This window comes from Dermacentor silvarum, chromosome 5 (assembly GCF_013339745.2).
Source record: "Dermacentor silvarum isolate Dsil-2018 chromosome 5, BIME_Dsil_1.4, whole genome shotgun sequence".
Lineage (NCBI taxonomy): Eukaryota > Metazoa > Arthropoda > Arachnida > Ixodida > Ixodidae > Dermacentor > Dermacentor silvarum.
This window is the reverse complement of record NC_051158.1, coordinates 34,388,273-34,405,035: the sequence shown is the minus strand read 5'-3', so window position 1 is coordinate 34,405,035 and position 16,763 is coordinate 34,388,273. Positions and strand designations below refer to the sequence as shown.

The following is a 16,763-nucleotide window of genomic DNA, read 5'->3' as shown; positions in this document are numbered from 1 at the left end:
AACACTGGAAGCACGTCGCCGTGATGTCCAGTATTAACTCCACGGGTGATAACACCGCAGGAGAGTTGAAATCCGAGCCAGTTGGTACATCATTCACAGTAAAAACAAGTGAGAAAAAACGTACAAGAGAAGGTAATTCACACCACAACCCTTCTGGTGAATTCCCTTTTTTTTGCCCTTCGTCTTTTTGACCGTTTTAACAGCGAACCTGTTTAAGCCAGCCGTAATTTGTGGTGCGTGCCAAGAAACCGCCGCGCCGGAACCGTGGCAACCCGGTGGAGGAGGCGGAGACCGCATGCGCACGCAGTCTCCTCCTCGTCAGCTCTGCCTATCCGACCCCCTCCTCTTCTCTCTCCGCGGCGCGCTGAGCCAGGAGAGAAAAAAAAGGCGAATGCTTGCACTAGGCCGCGCAAAACTAAAGACACAACGAAGCTGGCCGATTGATATCGAGCGGTTAGCCTCCAAAGCGTTCGGCGTCGGCAAGAAACAGCGTTCTTGGCACTGTGCCAAAACCTTGGTTAGCCTGCCTGCGTTTGTGGCATGCCAGGAGCGCTGTCGCTCGTAGGCGCCGACGCGTCCAGCACTAGTCACACGAAATGTCGCGAAAGGGAAGGTACTCCGAAAATGATCGCTCGGGAATACCTTCCTGCATGCGTAGTTAAGTTAAACCAAGTTAACACCTAGCAGCAACCAAGTTCATACCTTGCAGTAGCAGTCAGTAAGATTCGCTGTGCCTAAACTTTGCGCGAGCGATTGCAAACTTGCCCGTTTTTTTTTTTTTTTTGCTGTAAGCGATAACATCATCGCCGCGCGCTGTATGCTGTATGTGTGAGTGAGAGCTTGCGAGAGCCATCGATGGCGACGCTTTGCTGCGGCACCAAATGCGTATCTTGCAACCGGGCGCAAGGGGAACTGGCGACGCAATCTCCCACGCGAAAGGAGAAGAGCGGGAAGGCAGCGCGGGCTGGGCTGCTTCTACTCTGCCAACAAATGCGTTCATGTACAGTCAACCACAAAAGTTTGCGGACCACGCGAGCGCGTGCCAGACTGCCTATCCGCGCCACCTAGCGGTACGCCACCTAGCGGCGACAGGGGCGCTCTCCCGGATATGAGCCCTCTTGGTACTCGCCTGCCTGTTAATTTTTTATTCCCGTGCATGACATTGTTAGTTCGTTGTGTTGACGCAGAGCGCTGTCTGCGATAAGACCACCACATATCTGGCTTGATAGCAGTATCGGAGCAATCACTGCAACCTTTGTCGACTGGTGTGCCAGTGGGTAGATAAGTTTCACGAAGCGCTGCGACGATTTTTTTACGCGACGTTTACTGGCACACTTTGGTTGGCAGCATCTTGGTCCAATGAGTGTTGCTGCTTCTGCGTCTTGAGAGAAAGGGTAGGGAGGTGTTTCACTGTCATCAAAAAAAATGTGGTTGATCCCTCTTATATAGGAATCGGTATAGAACACGAAAGTGAAACGTGTCTTCACAGAAGTAGTGTAATGTTTATTGCACATTGATATATAATGTCTATTGGTGTTTTGTGGCTAAAGCGCCCTTAGGCGTTGATGCACCCACGCTGACGCCTGGTGGCACGTCTCCTCCATCACGACTACCAACGTCGATGACCATGAGCAACCGTCGTGCATATGGAAGCTGCACTACGCTGCACACGCTAGCACAACGCGAAAGACGAAGCACGTAACTGACACACTAATACAACGCGCAAGACAAAGCACGTAACTGAATCGTCACCGAGTCAAATCAGCGCGTACAGCGCGTCGTAATTGCAGCCTCCGCGATCAACTTCAGAAACATTTTCAGAGCTAATTGCGGAGGCCACGCTCCGCTGTGCTGAGTATGGTGAACGCCACCTAGGTGGCGTTCGTAGTGCTTCTTGATGCCAGCGTCCCTTCGAATGCTGGCATCGAGGCGTCGTAGTGCTGAGACCACCGAAGCGTTCACTGTCGGTGCGCGTTAGTGTCATAATGCAGTACTTCTCTTTTCTGCTCGTAGGCGGCGGCACCGCCCCGAGCAAGAGCGCCGGTACACGGAGGAGTGTTAGATATATAAGGCGCGTCTGTGTAGCTCTCTGCAAATGCGTTTGTGGCGCAATGGGTTAAACGCTCGGCGATCTATCGTCGCGGACCGAGAGGTCGTGGGTTCGATTTCCAAATTTTGCATGTTTGTGGAACGTTTTCTTCTGGTTTCTTTCTTTGTATTATGTTCGCGTACATTGTAAGCTGACGTATTTCCGTGACGGAAATACGTCAGTGAAGTCTTGGTGGACCCCGGCATAAAACACTTTCGTGTTAAAATAAAGAAAAAGCGGATGCATAGAAAATTTTCTTTCACACATAGGCGCATCTTCGCATCAGTCGCTGAAAACGTAGTAGACTTGCTTCAGGCCACGTGGTGATTGCCTATTTGGAAAGATGCCGCTGCGTGTTCCACTTGACGAAAGAAGGCACATTGTGCGTTTATTTATAGAGGGAATACCTCAGCGCGAAATCTGCCGCCGAACCAACAGGAGCCGGACTGCCGTGAATAGGATTATTCAAGCTTTCCGCGACGATGACAGATTCACAGATATGGAGCGCAGTGGGCGTCCAAGGGCCACGACTGAGGAAGAGGACCGCCTGATTACGGCCGCCATCGTGGCTGATCCTTTTCAAAGTGCAGAGGATATCCGAGAAGCGCTCTCGCTCACGGTATCGTCTGAGACTGTAAGAAGAAGGCTGAGTGAGCTTGGCCTGCAGTCTTTCGTAGCAGCACAGAAGCCCTGCCTCTCAGACAGCCAGCTACAAGAACGACTCATGTTCGCTACAGCAATGAAAGATTGGACAACAGAGAAATGGGGCGATGTCATCTTTAGCGACGAGTCAACTTTTTCCACGCGCTGGGACCAACGGAAGCGGGTTTGGCGTCCACTAAACTGCAGGTGTGTTTACAGTGTATTGGCAGTTCACAACATGTTTCACGTAAAATGAGCTTTTGGACATTACGAGATTTTTGTGTAGTGGTATTATGTTGAAAACATTAACGATTATTTCATAGTACTACTTACTCTGAAGCTAATTAAAAGCTGCCAGTGGGTCTTTCAGTACTATCTAATGATGTTTGCACGTTTTCTATTGCAACTCTATAACAGCATTATAAAGTTCATACGCAAGAGGAATCACAACATTTTTAGACGCGCCGCTGGAACCCAATTGTATGCTATTTCTTGCAGATATCTGCCTAATTACACACAGAGTGTTCTATCCAGTGGACGGTGTTCCGTGAGCGTGTGGGGAGCAATCAGCAAAGATGGCCTTGGTCCCCTTGTGCGTCTGGAAGGGCCCTTCACTGCGTCACGGTACTGCGACGTCATAACTAGACACCTCGTTCCGTATGCGCTGGACGGTCCCTTCAGCGACGGCTGCTATTTTTTTCAACACGACCGCAGCCCGATCCATAGAGCACGTATCGTCCAGTCATTGCTAGAAGAACATGCTGTTTGCCAGCTTGAGTGGCCTCCATGTGGCGCCGACTTGAATCCCATAGAAAATGTCTGGGGCATGTTGAAGAAACGGCTGTCCACACGAGCCAACCGCGGCCGCACGGCCGATACGCTGTGGCAAGCGATCGCACAAGAATGGGAAAGCCTGCGCGGTCGACCGGAGATTACTGAATCTTTGTACGAGTCGATGCCCACACGCATCAATAAGGTGCTAGAAAACGGCGGACATTTCACTTCCTACTAGATCATTGAGAGACCTATGTTTCATGACACTTCTGTAAATGTCTTGTGAATAAATTCATCCCCTTCAGACACGAATTATGATGCACTGTCTGCAAATGCGTCAAATGCGCATGGCATCATTTCAAGACGCTCACTATTACATTCCAAGAAAGAAGACGAAGCAATGTGCTGTTTTGTGCGAGTTTCAGTTAAAAAAATTAATTAGCGTATAACTCATTATCTAATTATTCTGAAATCCGTCAGCTTCAATGCTTGCATAAAAAGAATCAACTATTAGGCCCGAAACGCATGCACACTTGCTTTTTCGGTTGTATTCGTGTCGACCGGAGAAAAAAAATACTCTTGACGTTGGTCTTGGAACGCGGCACGTCGAACGATTGTCTAACATGGTAGTGTCTCCAGCAAAGTGATCATCTGCAGCAATACGCAGGACAATGAAGTTAACTGACCGCTTGTTGTCCCATCAGGAAGCGGACACGAATGTGCCCACTGAGTTTTAGGTCATTTGAAGAAACACGTGGCGTGGGACGCGCCTCCGAAGTTCGAGTCCCCAAACGAGGACGCCGTGTCGCAAAGGGTTATAAAAAGAGTCATCGCACCCGATTATTTCTTATTTTTCTTAATGTAACCACTGTCGCAGCGCGGTGGTTCGGGCTTTGCGCAGCAAAACCTGGGCGCAGGCGATCAAATCCCGGCCGCTACTGTCACTTAGCGATGGGGGAGGAACGGAAAAATTCTGCCTACTGACTAAGCATCTGTGTCCCATGGCTGCCTTACCGCTCACTCACGCACTCACGAAAAAAAAAAAAACGGCGTGGCTACGCGAAAATAGAACTGATAACAGCCGAAGAATACGCTGTCTGATTACTTGTACTGATATTCTGCTCTCAAAATATAAGCAAGTAGCCCTGGCTAACAAAGAGCGCGTCACGTTGAAAGAGATAGGTAGAAAATATTTGCGCACAGTGCGAAAATAGACAGGCCATAGATTTAAGGAGGGATGCGTCTTCAACGTAGCGCTGCTGTCGATCGCTGGTGACGTAGCGGAAGTGTCGCGAAGAGGCTCTTGGCCACGCGCTCGCGTGGTCCGCAAACTTTTGTGGTTGACTGTACTTTGAGCTTTGCGCTTGATCCTTTCTAATATGTTTGCGCCGGTACGGGCTGCCGGTGTCGTCGCGCGCGCCGTATCTTGCAAGCGATCTCCACACGGCTCTGAACTTTGTATGCGCTGTTCATTCGGCCGCTCAGTTTCCGTTGAAGCGATAGACCACACGAACCTTCGCTCGCTGCGACGGCTGCGCTTGCTGCCAGCGTTTTGACAGTGGTTGTCTGCAGTCATTGGGTGTGATCTATTCATGTGTGCTTGTGCGCGCTGACACCATGCTTGTTATTTCAGTTAGTAAGTGAATGTGTCCAAGTTTATGCAGCCGATGAAACTACTATCCGTACTTCGAATAGCTCTCTACTAATTTGCTATCGCAATTGATGCTTCGCCTTTAGGGCAAAACTGCGATATTTTTTGTCCTCGGTTATTTTTGCGTACTCGTTTGTGTGCATGCTGCAAACTTGGATCATCATTTACGCCGCGGTAGGTCCTTTTTTAATTTCGGTAACGTTTAACCATCTTGTATTTCTTCTTTGTCGGAGGGCACTAACATTTATTTTCTTTCCAATGTTTTCCTCATTTTTCGAGTACCTAATCGTGCTGCACTAAATTTTTTTTATACAAAATGCACCGTTAGTACGCCCAAGGTGAGCCATGGTTGCAAAAAATTATGCTGATCCCACGCTGTGGAATCAGCGTAACAGAAGCTATCTGTGCTGTTCGCGTTGATTGAGGGTAATTGATGGCGATGTTAACGGCGAATGTTTAGGTTCATCAGCGTTTAGTGCAATACCAGAGTGGTGAGTTGTTGGTAAACGTTGCTTCCCAGCTCGACTTTCATTTTTCTGCGTAATAGGCAGAACACATAGTGAGGCGTATTGCTTGAAGCGTTGTTGTGCGCTATTATTCAAGGCTGCGAGAAGGAATTAGCACTGGGATTGCCTCACACTGTGTAACGAATCGTGGCAGCAGTGTTAAACTTCATTTTTTTTTCATGTCGCAGTTTAGCCCGAAAGGCGAAGCATCGATTGCGATATCAAATTATTCGACAACTACACAGAGTGAGGATAGTAGCTTCATCGTCGGTATAAACTTGTTAACATATGCACGCTAACGAAATTAACAAACATGGTGTCACGCGCGCACAAGGAAACATGAACGCATCTCACTCGATTACCGCAGAAACTAGCTGTCGAAACGCTGGAGTGAGCCAGCGCAGCAGCAGCAGCAGCAGCGAGCGAGCGAATTGAGCTTCGTCTCGGTGCTCGCTTCAGCGCGATCTTAGGCGCGAAAACACAGGGAGGGTGGACTCTGCTCCCGCCGCAGTTGGCTTTCAAGATACAGCCGCGCGGGCGAGCGTTCGCGGCGCGAAACGTGCCCCCGCCCCACTCCCACCGAAGCCGTGCATACCGGCGGGACAGCGCAGCCGCAGTAAAGCGCGGCCCCTCCACCTGCCCACCATTCCCCCGGAGACTTTCGGCCCGGCGCGAGCGCGCGGCCGCAGTAAAGCGCGGCCCCTCCACCTCCCTACCCTCCCTCCGCAGCGTTATGCGTCACTGGAAGAATGCGCGCTTTCTTCCCGCTTGCGGCCCCTGTGTGCGCGAGCCGCTATTGCCGGCTCACCGTCGCAAGCTTTCACTCGCACATAGAGCGTACTGCGCGCGGCGACGATATTGTGCCCGTGGGCTTTATGCGGAACCTCACGGCGACGGCAGAAATTCTTCTAGAGTGTCCATATAATTGCGCAATAAAATGGCGCTCACTTGACAAGCCCGCCATCTGATTATGGGTCACGTGGCTGCGGGGGCCTCCGTTTTCATTCTGATCACCTGGGTTTCTTTAAATGTACCTAAAACTGGAGCTCATGAGTGTTGATGCATGTCGCCCCTGTTTAAATGCGGCTACGGGGAACAGAATTGAACCTGTGAACTCGAGCAACGGCATTGACAGACAACTACTGCGTCAGGTAGGTACAGAGGGGTTGACTTGAGGGGTGTGTCCGTAATGGCGTCTAGACGCTGCGGTGCTCTAATGCGGCTTTGCGTCCGCATGCCTTTCGTCAGTTTCCGCTTCATAGACTCGCAGTGTTAATTTTTCACATATAGTAGAAACATACCGTTGCGCATCTTGGCTCTATATCTGTCCAGTTAGTCCGCAACTGCTGTCGTGTCTAGTAGAAGCGTTTTTTTTTTTGCCTTCTTACATCGCCTATTCCACCTACAAACATCCCCCATGTATGCGAGCTGCGAACACCGTGGCTGCGAGCCAAGAGTGACAATGCTCTTGGCTGCAAACTCCGCGACTGCATCGCTTCTACCCATTCTCTGCCTCCACTCCCTACCTCCTTTTTACCATTTTATCTACCTCCCGTCTAGAGTGTTGCGCCTTAGTGCAAAAGTAAGCGCTGCAGTTACTGCAATGCTTTTGCTGGGCGTTACGGATAATTATGGTAGACGAGAGGGTATGGTGGCGACGCCCAGTGAGCTCCAGAGCGCACTGTGGCGACGCGATGGAAAGGTCCAAATGAGTTTCTCGAGTCCCCTCTACTCTCTCCCGTGCTCCTGCCATTTGTATACACGCTCTGAACCAACTTCCGACGCGGTGTGCAAGGCAGCAAAGAAATCGGAGGATCTTCCTCCGAAATCGGAAATCTTCCTCCGAAAAATCGGAGGAAGAAGCAAAAAAAGTTTTTCTTTAATAGACAAGCGTCGTACATGCATTTTACGCCATAATGTTCTTGGAAAAATCCTCGCCGTATATATTAGGCTGATGTTCGTCATCTTGCGGCGTTCTCACTTGTTTCTTAGAGAATGGAAGTGCAGCGAAGTTGCCAACTCAATCTTGCCTAGTCCTTCCCTCCTTGCGACTTACAAGGCGCGCTTACCTCGTGGCCATCGGGATTCATCGTCCGTGACGAGGTCGACGCCCGCATACAGCTTCGTCCTCAGCTCGGCCAGACTGTCTGCTTGCGGAAAGCGGCCGGATATTCCGCTGATCACGATGTCTTCATCTTGCATCTTCTCCTCAGGATTCCCTGTGTGGCTCGCTATACCTGATTAATGAAAATAAAAGCAGTGGCAGGCAACCTACTTCGGCAAGGTAACGAGTTAAGTAAAGCATTAAAAAAAATAGCTGCCAGCTACGGTTGCAAGGTCATCTACTAGAAACGCATATAGTCACCGTAACCAGCGCGACGCAAGGCTAAGCAGAAGCTTGTGGCGTTTCAAAATCCATAGATGTGAATGTGAGCTGCTGATTCTCGACGAAAGAGGCTATGCAACAGAATGGAAAGCTTTCGAAAACACGTTCGCTCAGATGATAACTACATAATAAAAATAGTTGAAATTGCCTGTGCACGGGCGCACTGTTTTCGTTCCAGCCGTTGAAGTATAACGCGCAGCTGGCGAATGTGGCTCGTAGCTTTCGAGCCAGAAAAAAAATACATATGCTTATCGGGTTAATGTACACGTGCTACATGTCGTACATGTGCTACAGGTCGTACATGTGCTAAACCTAAATACATAGCTCGAAGCTGTTGTTAGGATAATGTTGGTGCGCACCTAATGGATTCAGACAAACCTTCATTTGTCACTTGAACCTAGCGACCACTCTGCTGACGACGCGCCTTTAATAATATGTTACGTACAAAGGCGCACGGGAATGGCTATACACCGTGTTTCACTCAACTTGGGCCAAAGTATAAAAATATGCAAAAAGCGACGTAGCTGGACAGAACCAAGGTAATGTTGTATGACTTTGCTTGCAGCTACATTTCCTTGCATTTCGCCTAATTAGATGATTAGTCTTAATTATTCAGCTTCTCATTAACATGAAATCAGTCAATGAGAAAATTGTAGAGCAACATAAGAAACTCTCGATACAGCTTTTGTATAGCACGTATTGAGCAACAGAGAGCTGTATCGGGAGTTTTTCATGTTGCTCTACAATTTTCTCATTGACACTTTTCAGGCATCAGTCAAGACCACCTCGGCAGGCGACACGGGAGAGGCCGCCATTGCACTCGCATCGGGGCTACCTGAGTGCGTTGTCAGCATAAGTGACACTAAGACCACCATACGGAACTTTATTAGCGCCTACAATACCAACGTCGCGCACTCTTTACTTATCGCTTTGTCGCTCACCCACCAGAAAACGACGTCGCTGTCATCTGGACTCCAGCACATCAAGGACTCCCAGGCAACGAAATGGCTTATGCCGCTGCTCCAGGATTCACGGACCACCCGCCGCGGTGGCTCAGTCAGCTAAGGCGTTGCGCTGCTGTGCACGCGATCGCGGGATCAATCCCGGCCGCGGCGGCCGCATTAGAACGCCCGTGTGCTTGCGTTGTAGTGCCCGTCAAAGAAGCCCAGGTGTTCAAAATTAATCCGGAGCCCTCCGCTACGGCGTGCCTCATAATCAGAACTGGTTTTGGCACGTAAAACCCCAGAATAAAATCAAATCGAGAATTCACGGTCCGAGTGGCCGCAAATGCGGGCCTAACTCTAGAACCCAATGACTCCAACAACGCGCCCATAAAGACACGCTCATCATATTCCATGAAATTTGCATACATAAGAGACACCAACGCTTAATGTATCAACCTCTCTCTGTGCTAGAACACGCCAGCGAGAAATAATGTGGCGCCCCGTGCACTTCGCACTTATTTTGTCTCGTCACATACCCAACAGGCAAGTGTCGCTTCTGCACTGTCCAGACAGAAGATGTCTCCCATATCATGTGGCAATGCCCCATTAAATCTCTCCCCCTCTCTACACTCTCTTAAGCCTTTAATTATTATCGAGGAGCTGTGGCAGACTGCCCTGTGCAGCTCCAATCCCACCCCACAAGACCGAGTCCTGAGGTACCGAGTCCTCCGTTTTCATTCGGATCACCTGGGATTCTTTAAGTGCACCGAAATCTGAGCACATGAGCGTTTTTGCACTTCGTCCCCGTCGAAATGCGGCTACCGGGAACGGGATCGAACCGGGGAACTCGAGAAACGGCATTGACAGAAAACTACTCTGTCAGTTATAGAAGCATTCCTTCGAGGGGCAGCTTTTTCCGTAGTGTCGTCTAGAAACTGTGGTGCTCGAATGCAGCTTTTCGCCCGCACGCCTTTCGTCAGTTGTCTGCTTGAGAAATTCGCAGAGTGTTAATTTATTGCGACTGCAATTATATGGACACTCCAAGCGCATGCCTGCCGTCGCCGTCGTCATGAGGTTCCGTATAAAGTCCAACGGCGATAAACTCGTCGCCACACGCCGTATGCTGTGGGTGCAAGTGAAAGCGCCCGAGGGACGCGAGCTTTCACGGAGAGCGAACGCACGTGGAGAGCAAAAACGAAGTCTCCGGTCGTGCGAAAAGCTGTGTGTGTGTGGGGGGGGGGGGTGGGAGGCAGGGAGGGAGGGGAGGCGGCGTTGAGCTGCGGCACTAAATGCATATCTTGCGACGGAGCACAAGGGGAACTGGCGACTCAATCTCCCACGCGAAAGGAGGAAAGCGGGAAGGCAGCGCGGGAGGGAGGGTGCGCGGCTTCTACTATGCCAGGAACTGCGTACTTGTACTGTGCGCGGCTGAGGGCTGTCACGCGCACGGCATCTTGAAAGGGATCTCCACACGGCTCTGACCTCTGCATGCGCTGTGTTTTTGCCGCTCAGTTTCCGTTGAAGCGATACACCACACGAACCTTCGGTGACTGCTCCTGTCGCGCTTGCTCACGCCAGCGTCTTGATAGTACTTCTCAGCGGTCATCGAGTGTGATCTATTCATGTTTGCTTGAGCGCGTTGACACCATGCTTGTTAATTCAGTTAGTAAGAGAATGTGTCCAAGTTTATACAGCCCATAAAACAACTAGCCTTACTCCGTATACTCTACTAGTAAATTTGCTATCGCAATTGATGCTTTGCCTTTCGGGCGAACTGCGACTTTTCAGAAAGGTAGCAGAAACAAAACTTTGTTTACCTTGGCTTTATATTTGTTCAGGCCCAGGCCCTCCGGATTTGGCCAAGTCTTCCTTGAAGTCCGTCTACAGCGGCAACTATTGCAGCCGTCAGAGACCACTTCATCCAGCCCCACATCGCAGGTGAAGCACTAAGAATTTAGGCCAGACACTTTGCCCGGACTCCTTGCCACCCTCTAGCCTATCTGCCTGCGGAGAGACAACGTGCCTCGTTCTGCCGAACGGTATCCGCAGATTGTGAGACTATACCATCTTGCTTCACGCCCTCCACGAGACCTACGACTCACGAGACCTGCGAAGATCAACCTGACCATACCTGGCGTCCGGAAAAAGTAGATAGGTCATCACCGGCTCTTAAACAGCTTACCTTATTGCTATTATATGAGAAGTACGGAAGTACCCACATACATACCGACGGCTGCGTCCAGCCGAACAGCTCTACTGCAGCTGTCGTCATTCTAGCAAGAGCCACCACTATCAAGTTGGAAACTCCTTCCTTTACAACGTCCACGGCAGCAGAACTAGCAATGCTTCGAGTCGCACTACACTTTATTAACGATAACCAGCACAGAAATGGTGAATTTTCTGCGACTCGAAGGCGGCACTGCAGTGTTTACTGTCAGCCTTACGGCGCTGTCCGCATGAACAGTTGGTGTTCGAAATCACAGATGCAATACACCACCCGACTGAGAAAGGAAATGAAGTCATATTCAGTGGCTACCAAGTCACTGTGGATATATTGGCAATGAACGTGCCGATCAAGCTGCTCGTTCAGCTTATGTAGAAGACAACCACCTATAGATCCTGCTGTCTAAGATACTGTCTGATGCTGCAAAGATGCTCCGCCTACTTATACGCCAATGCACCACATCAGAGTGGAATGAACCACATTTTCTACATGTCTGTTTACACACACTGGATCCAACCTTAAGCCTTCGACTTCCACCAAGACAATTGTAGTAGATGTCATAGTCATGAGCATGACTCATCAAAAATGGCAATGACTCAGCAAAAAATAGCACTCAAAAGCCACTGAAATGGGTTCGGACGTGGGTACTACGTGAAGGAAACATTAAAGGATGGTGGTATGCGCATGACTCAGGAAAAATTACCAATCGCTGAGCGAACGAAGATTAACACTCAACAGCCACTAAAACGGGTTCTGACGTGAGTACTAAGTAAAGAAAACACTAAAATAGAGAGATAAATTTATTCACAGAAAGGCAGAGAGGTCGGCCTGAGCTGTAACTTTCTCTGGCCTGCTACTCTACACTGGGGAAGAGGGACGGCGAGGGAAAGGATTAATGAATGATCATGATGATAAGAGGAGGAGGTGTGTATAGACGGTTTCATCAAGCGCCACCGCGCTCTGGCAACGCTGTGCGCCGGCATCCGGCGCCCCTAGGAAACATCCGGTAGCCGTTCCTCTTGCTCGTTTTTGCTGGTATTTGTTCGCTCGCGCGCTCGTCCTGCGCTTATTCTGTGTTATTTTTCGGGTATATCGATATAAGTGCGACTTGTGGCATTCAGTGTGTTGCATGACGGCGAGTAGCTCTTAAAGCATCGACTGTTTTCATGACGTTTACTCGTCAACGGTGCTTTTCAAATCTGGGAGCCTAGCAAGAGCTCCCAGATTTGCTCTGCTCACTTCATCCAAGATAGGTTACTACGTGGAGTAGCCGGACTGCTAAAATGCTGAATGCTAAAAGTGCTACTGCGCAATTGTTCTGGCCGTATGTCGTGTAACTCAAGCGAGAGCAGCGACTCTCGCCCCGAGTTTGCCCGCTCGTCCAGTTTCTTGCCTCGGCGTGGATCGCCATGCTACGAACATGAGTTAAAATTATTGTTTAGCGGCTGCCATGCTGCAGCCGTTTTATTTTAATGTTTTTCGTATCTGGGGCACAAGTGCACTTCTGCAGCTCTACTTCCCTAGGTACATGTGCGCATTGGTTTATCATGTTTAACGTCCCAAAGCGACTCGGGCTATGACGGACGCCGCAGTGGAGAGCTCCGGATAATTTCGACCACCTGTGGTTCTTTAACGTGCACTGACATCGCACAGTACGCGGACCTCTAGCATTTCGCCTCGATCGAAATGCGACGGCCGGGGCCCAAACGGCGTCTCGGGTCAGCAACTGGACACCGTAGCAGCTGAGCCACCGCGGCGGCATGTGAGCATTTGTATCGGTATCGCAGAGCAGAATCGCAGAAAAGGTAGCGATTTCCGTGCATGTATGTAGGAAGTTTCGGCCGCATTCTAAAAGCATTTACGAATTAACGGAGGCCAATTATGGATTGCAATCTCGTGCCCAACACTACAGGTTTCATTTTGTTAGAAGTGTGGTAAATTCGTGAGGATTTAAGTTTGCCCCATTTCAGTCGACCTAGGCTTCTTGCACTAAATGACTTTTGAGAATGTACAGTTATTTGTGAATGCATATTGAAAAGCAGAAACACGGCATATGACGCAGAAAACATGTGCATGTACACATGCACAGCTTCCCACTTGATCATCCATCTTGCAGCAATAAAAGTGCCATTGCGAAATGCAAAAACGCCCGTGTGCTTGTGTTGTAGGGCACGTTAAAGAACTCCAGGTGGTCAAAATTAATTCAGAACCCTCCACTACGGCGAGCCTCATAATCAGAACTGGTTTTAGGACGTAAAACCCCAGAAAGAAGAAAAAATTGTCATTAAAGTTTTCTAGTTTTCAGCAGTCCCATTACCTGCCTTGAAGACAGCAGTCTGCGTTCATTGCAGGTCCTCACTAAGATGCTCCGCTTGTTGCTCCGGGGTTGTAACTGAGGGAAGGTGTTTGGAGCTCGGCGAAAACGAAAATCGCACTACATTATCGTCCAGCAGATCGGGCAGTTGTCTGCCTCTAAACATCAGCTTTTGGCGATACCGATCGTTTGCTTCGGTGCTAAGCGCCTTAGAAGAGTCGCTCGTCATCTCGACAATATTGACGATGTAGAAGCCTCACGTCGCGCATGCCTTCAAACAACATAGCCGGAAGTGCTTCTAGCTCTCCTGCCGGAAGTTCCGATGGGGCAACCAATCAGCGGCAAGCGAGGTTTGTTTGTAAACACTGAAACCGTCTATATAGAAGTTTACAACGCTGCGGCATCTCTAAAGCCGTGCGTCCAGCCCAGTGGCTTGTAGAAAGACTAAAGCGGCACTGGTTATCAGGGCTGCGCTGTTTGCATTGGGCCAAGGACCTAAAAGAAACTCGTCTGATAGGGGCCTCTTATCAACTTTTTTCAATTGAAGAGACCAGTTTCTGTCGTTCATGCGCGTACGCGGCACAAACGCAAAATATATGATGCAGTGTTTCTGGTATCTGGCAGTATTCACAATTGGGGCTAATGTCACAGCAACCAATCATATGTCTATAACGATTCGTGAATGCGACACCAAGCCGTATCCGGTGCACCATGCTTGTTTGGCTTCTTTTGAGCTTGTGAGGAATCCGGTATTTCATTTCTCGGCCCCATTTATACACTCGCTTGTGTTGACGATCTGATTGGGTCCAGTGCTCCAACGTACAATGGCGTATTACGCAACGAAGGAGGGCATTTGTGTCTGTTCGTGAGAATGGAATGCGTACTTCAGTCGCATTATTTCAAGCAGCTTTCGCTTCAGCGTCTGCCTGTTCGTTCCCTATCACACCACAGTGTGAAGGTATCCACTTAAAGGTGATAATATGCCCATTTCGATTTGCATGGTCGAGAAGCTCTGCGATTTCTATAGCCATTGAATAATACGGGACCCGCGGACAGCCAATGATTTTGTCAGTCAACGGTAGCCGCTGGCTTGGAATCGCAGAATATCCTCCATGCGCGAGGAGGCTCATTGGAGAGAAATCGAAGCGCCACCCAGATAGCAGCAAGTTCTGCAGCAGTAGATGTCCCATGGTCTATCGTCTAGTCCTATGTCCTATGGTCTAGTTTAAATTGCCATGCGACGATCATATGTGGAATGACGAAGGCTGCAGTGGCGGCATATGGTGTGACAGAGGCATCCGTATACACGTGTTGGATGATGGTAAAGTCATATTCATGAGCAAGACAGCAAAAATGACGATGACTCAGCAAAATGAAGATTAACATACAGAAACCACCGATATTAATTCCGACGCGGGTAGTAAGTGAAGGAAACCCTGAATGATGGTGGTAGAAGCCATAGCCATGAGCATGACTCAGCAAAAATAACAATGACTCCACAAAAAAAAAAGATTAACACTCAGAAACCACTGAAATGGGTTCGGACGTGGGTACTAAGTGAAGGAAGCGCTATAGGATGGTGGTAGAAGCCACGGGCATGACCATGACAAAAAATGACAATAACTCTGCTAAAGAGATTAACACTCACAAACGAATGGAATGGGATGTGGTACTAAGTGAAAGAACAGGCTAAAGGTTGATGGCCCATGTCATAGTCATGAGCATGACTAAGGCTTTCGCCTTAAGGTCTCCTAGGCGTAGCTGAAGGGACTTCTGAGTCATGACATGCGTGTCATGTAGGTCATGAAACAGCCGCCTACGTCTTGGTGCTATCATGGTCCATTTCCTAAACTTGGCAGGTTCCCCACACACTGCTTCGTATAACACTGATTCCCACAGGGTGTGGGATCTGCCGGCTTTTTCTCCTCAATGTTCTCTGTGTGGTTTTCCAAATCTGATTAATGAACATACAAGCATTGGCAGGTAGCCAACTTCTGCAAAGTAACGAGATAAGAACAGGAATAAAAAATGGTCTCCAGCAGCACTGCGTGCGTGTCGCTCTCTCGTGTCCGTGTCTTTATTGCGCTGTGTTTTTTTTTCCCTCCAGCTACGATTACGAAGTCCTCGACGAGAAACGTATATAGTCACCGAAAGCGGCCCGACGGAAGGCTGAGCGACAACTTGTGGCGTTTACATTCCTTGGAGGTTAATGCGAGCTGCGATTTTCGACGGAAGGGGTTATCGAGCAGAATGAAAAGCTTTTGAAAACACGTGCGCTGAATATGATAAATGCAGGATACATACGAATATTTAAAATTGCATATGCACGGGCGCACAGTTTCCGTTCGAGCAGTTTAAGCATTCTGTGCAGCTGGCGGATGCAGTCGCAATTTTCGAGCCAGAAAATGAAAACATATGCTTGTCGGGTCAATGGAGGTCGGAAATCAAGCTAAAACTTCAATTTCTAGCTCTTGCTAGGATTATGTTGGTGCGGGGTTAATGAATTGAGAAAAACTTTCATTTGCCTCTTGAACATAGGCACCACGACACGCCTTTAGTAATATGTTACGTATAAATGTGGACGGGAACGACTATATGCAGGTAGAGTTGCAAACGCATATGCATGTAGCCCTGTGCAGAACGAACCGCCCGTGCCAGGTTATAACGGTCCTCATCGTCTCTTCAATCATGATAGGCCTCCTCTTGGTCAATGAAATAACTATTCCGTAGCATTTCCCCCGGCGGAAGAAGCACCATTATAGAGCTCTAAAGAGAGTCGTCGGACGCGCACTGCTAAATATTGAACCTTGATACGTGAACGGCGTCACTGGATGGTAGGAGAGATGACGAGGTGGAGCTGACAGGGGCAATCTCGTAGGTAACAGGTGTAACCTGGCGCCGCACCGAGTATGGTCCCGTGTACCAGGAAAGAAGGTTTTCGGGGATGCCCACACGGCGCAAAGTGGACCAGGGAAGCACAGGTGCACCAGGAGAGAATGTTGCTTCGTAGTGCGAAGCATCATGACAGCGTATCTGGTTGCTTTGTGACGCCGTAAGCCGAGCGTGGGAAGCTGACGGGCGCGGTCCGCCCACGCGATGGCATCACGGGTGTACTCGCCCGTGGAGTTGGTAGATGGTGGGAGTATAATGTCTACAGGTAAAGTTGGCTCTCATAATCCAGCTGTACCACGGCGAGAGGAATTATACCAAGTCGGGAAAAGCGAGGTGCCAGT

At 49.4% G+C, this 16,763-nt stretch overlaps 1 protein-coding gene across 1 annotated transcript in view; it reads right to left on the bottom strand.

Moving 5' to 3' along the window:
- The window catches only part of LOC119454055 (fatty acid synthase-like), a 322,635-nt gene that overhangs the window by 51,984 nt on the left and 253,888 nt on the right, over positions 1-16,763 (bottom strand).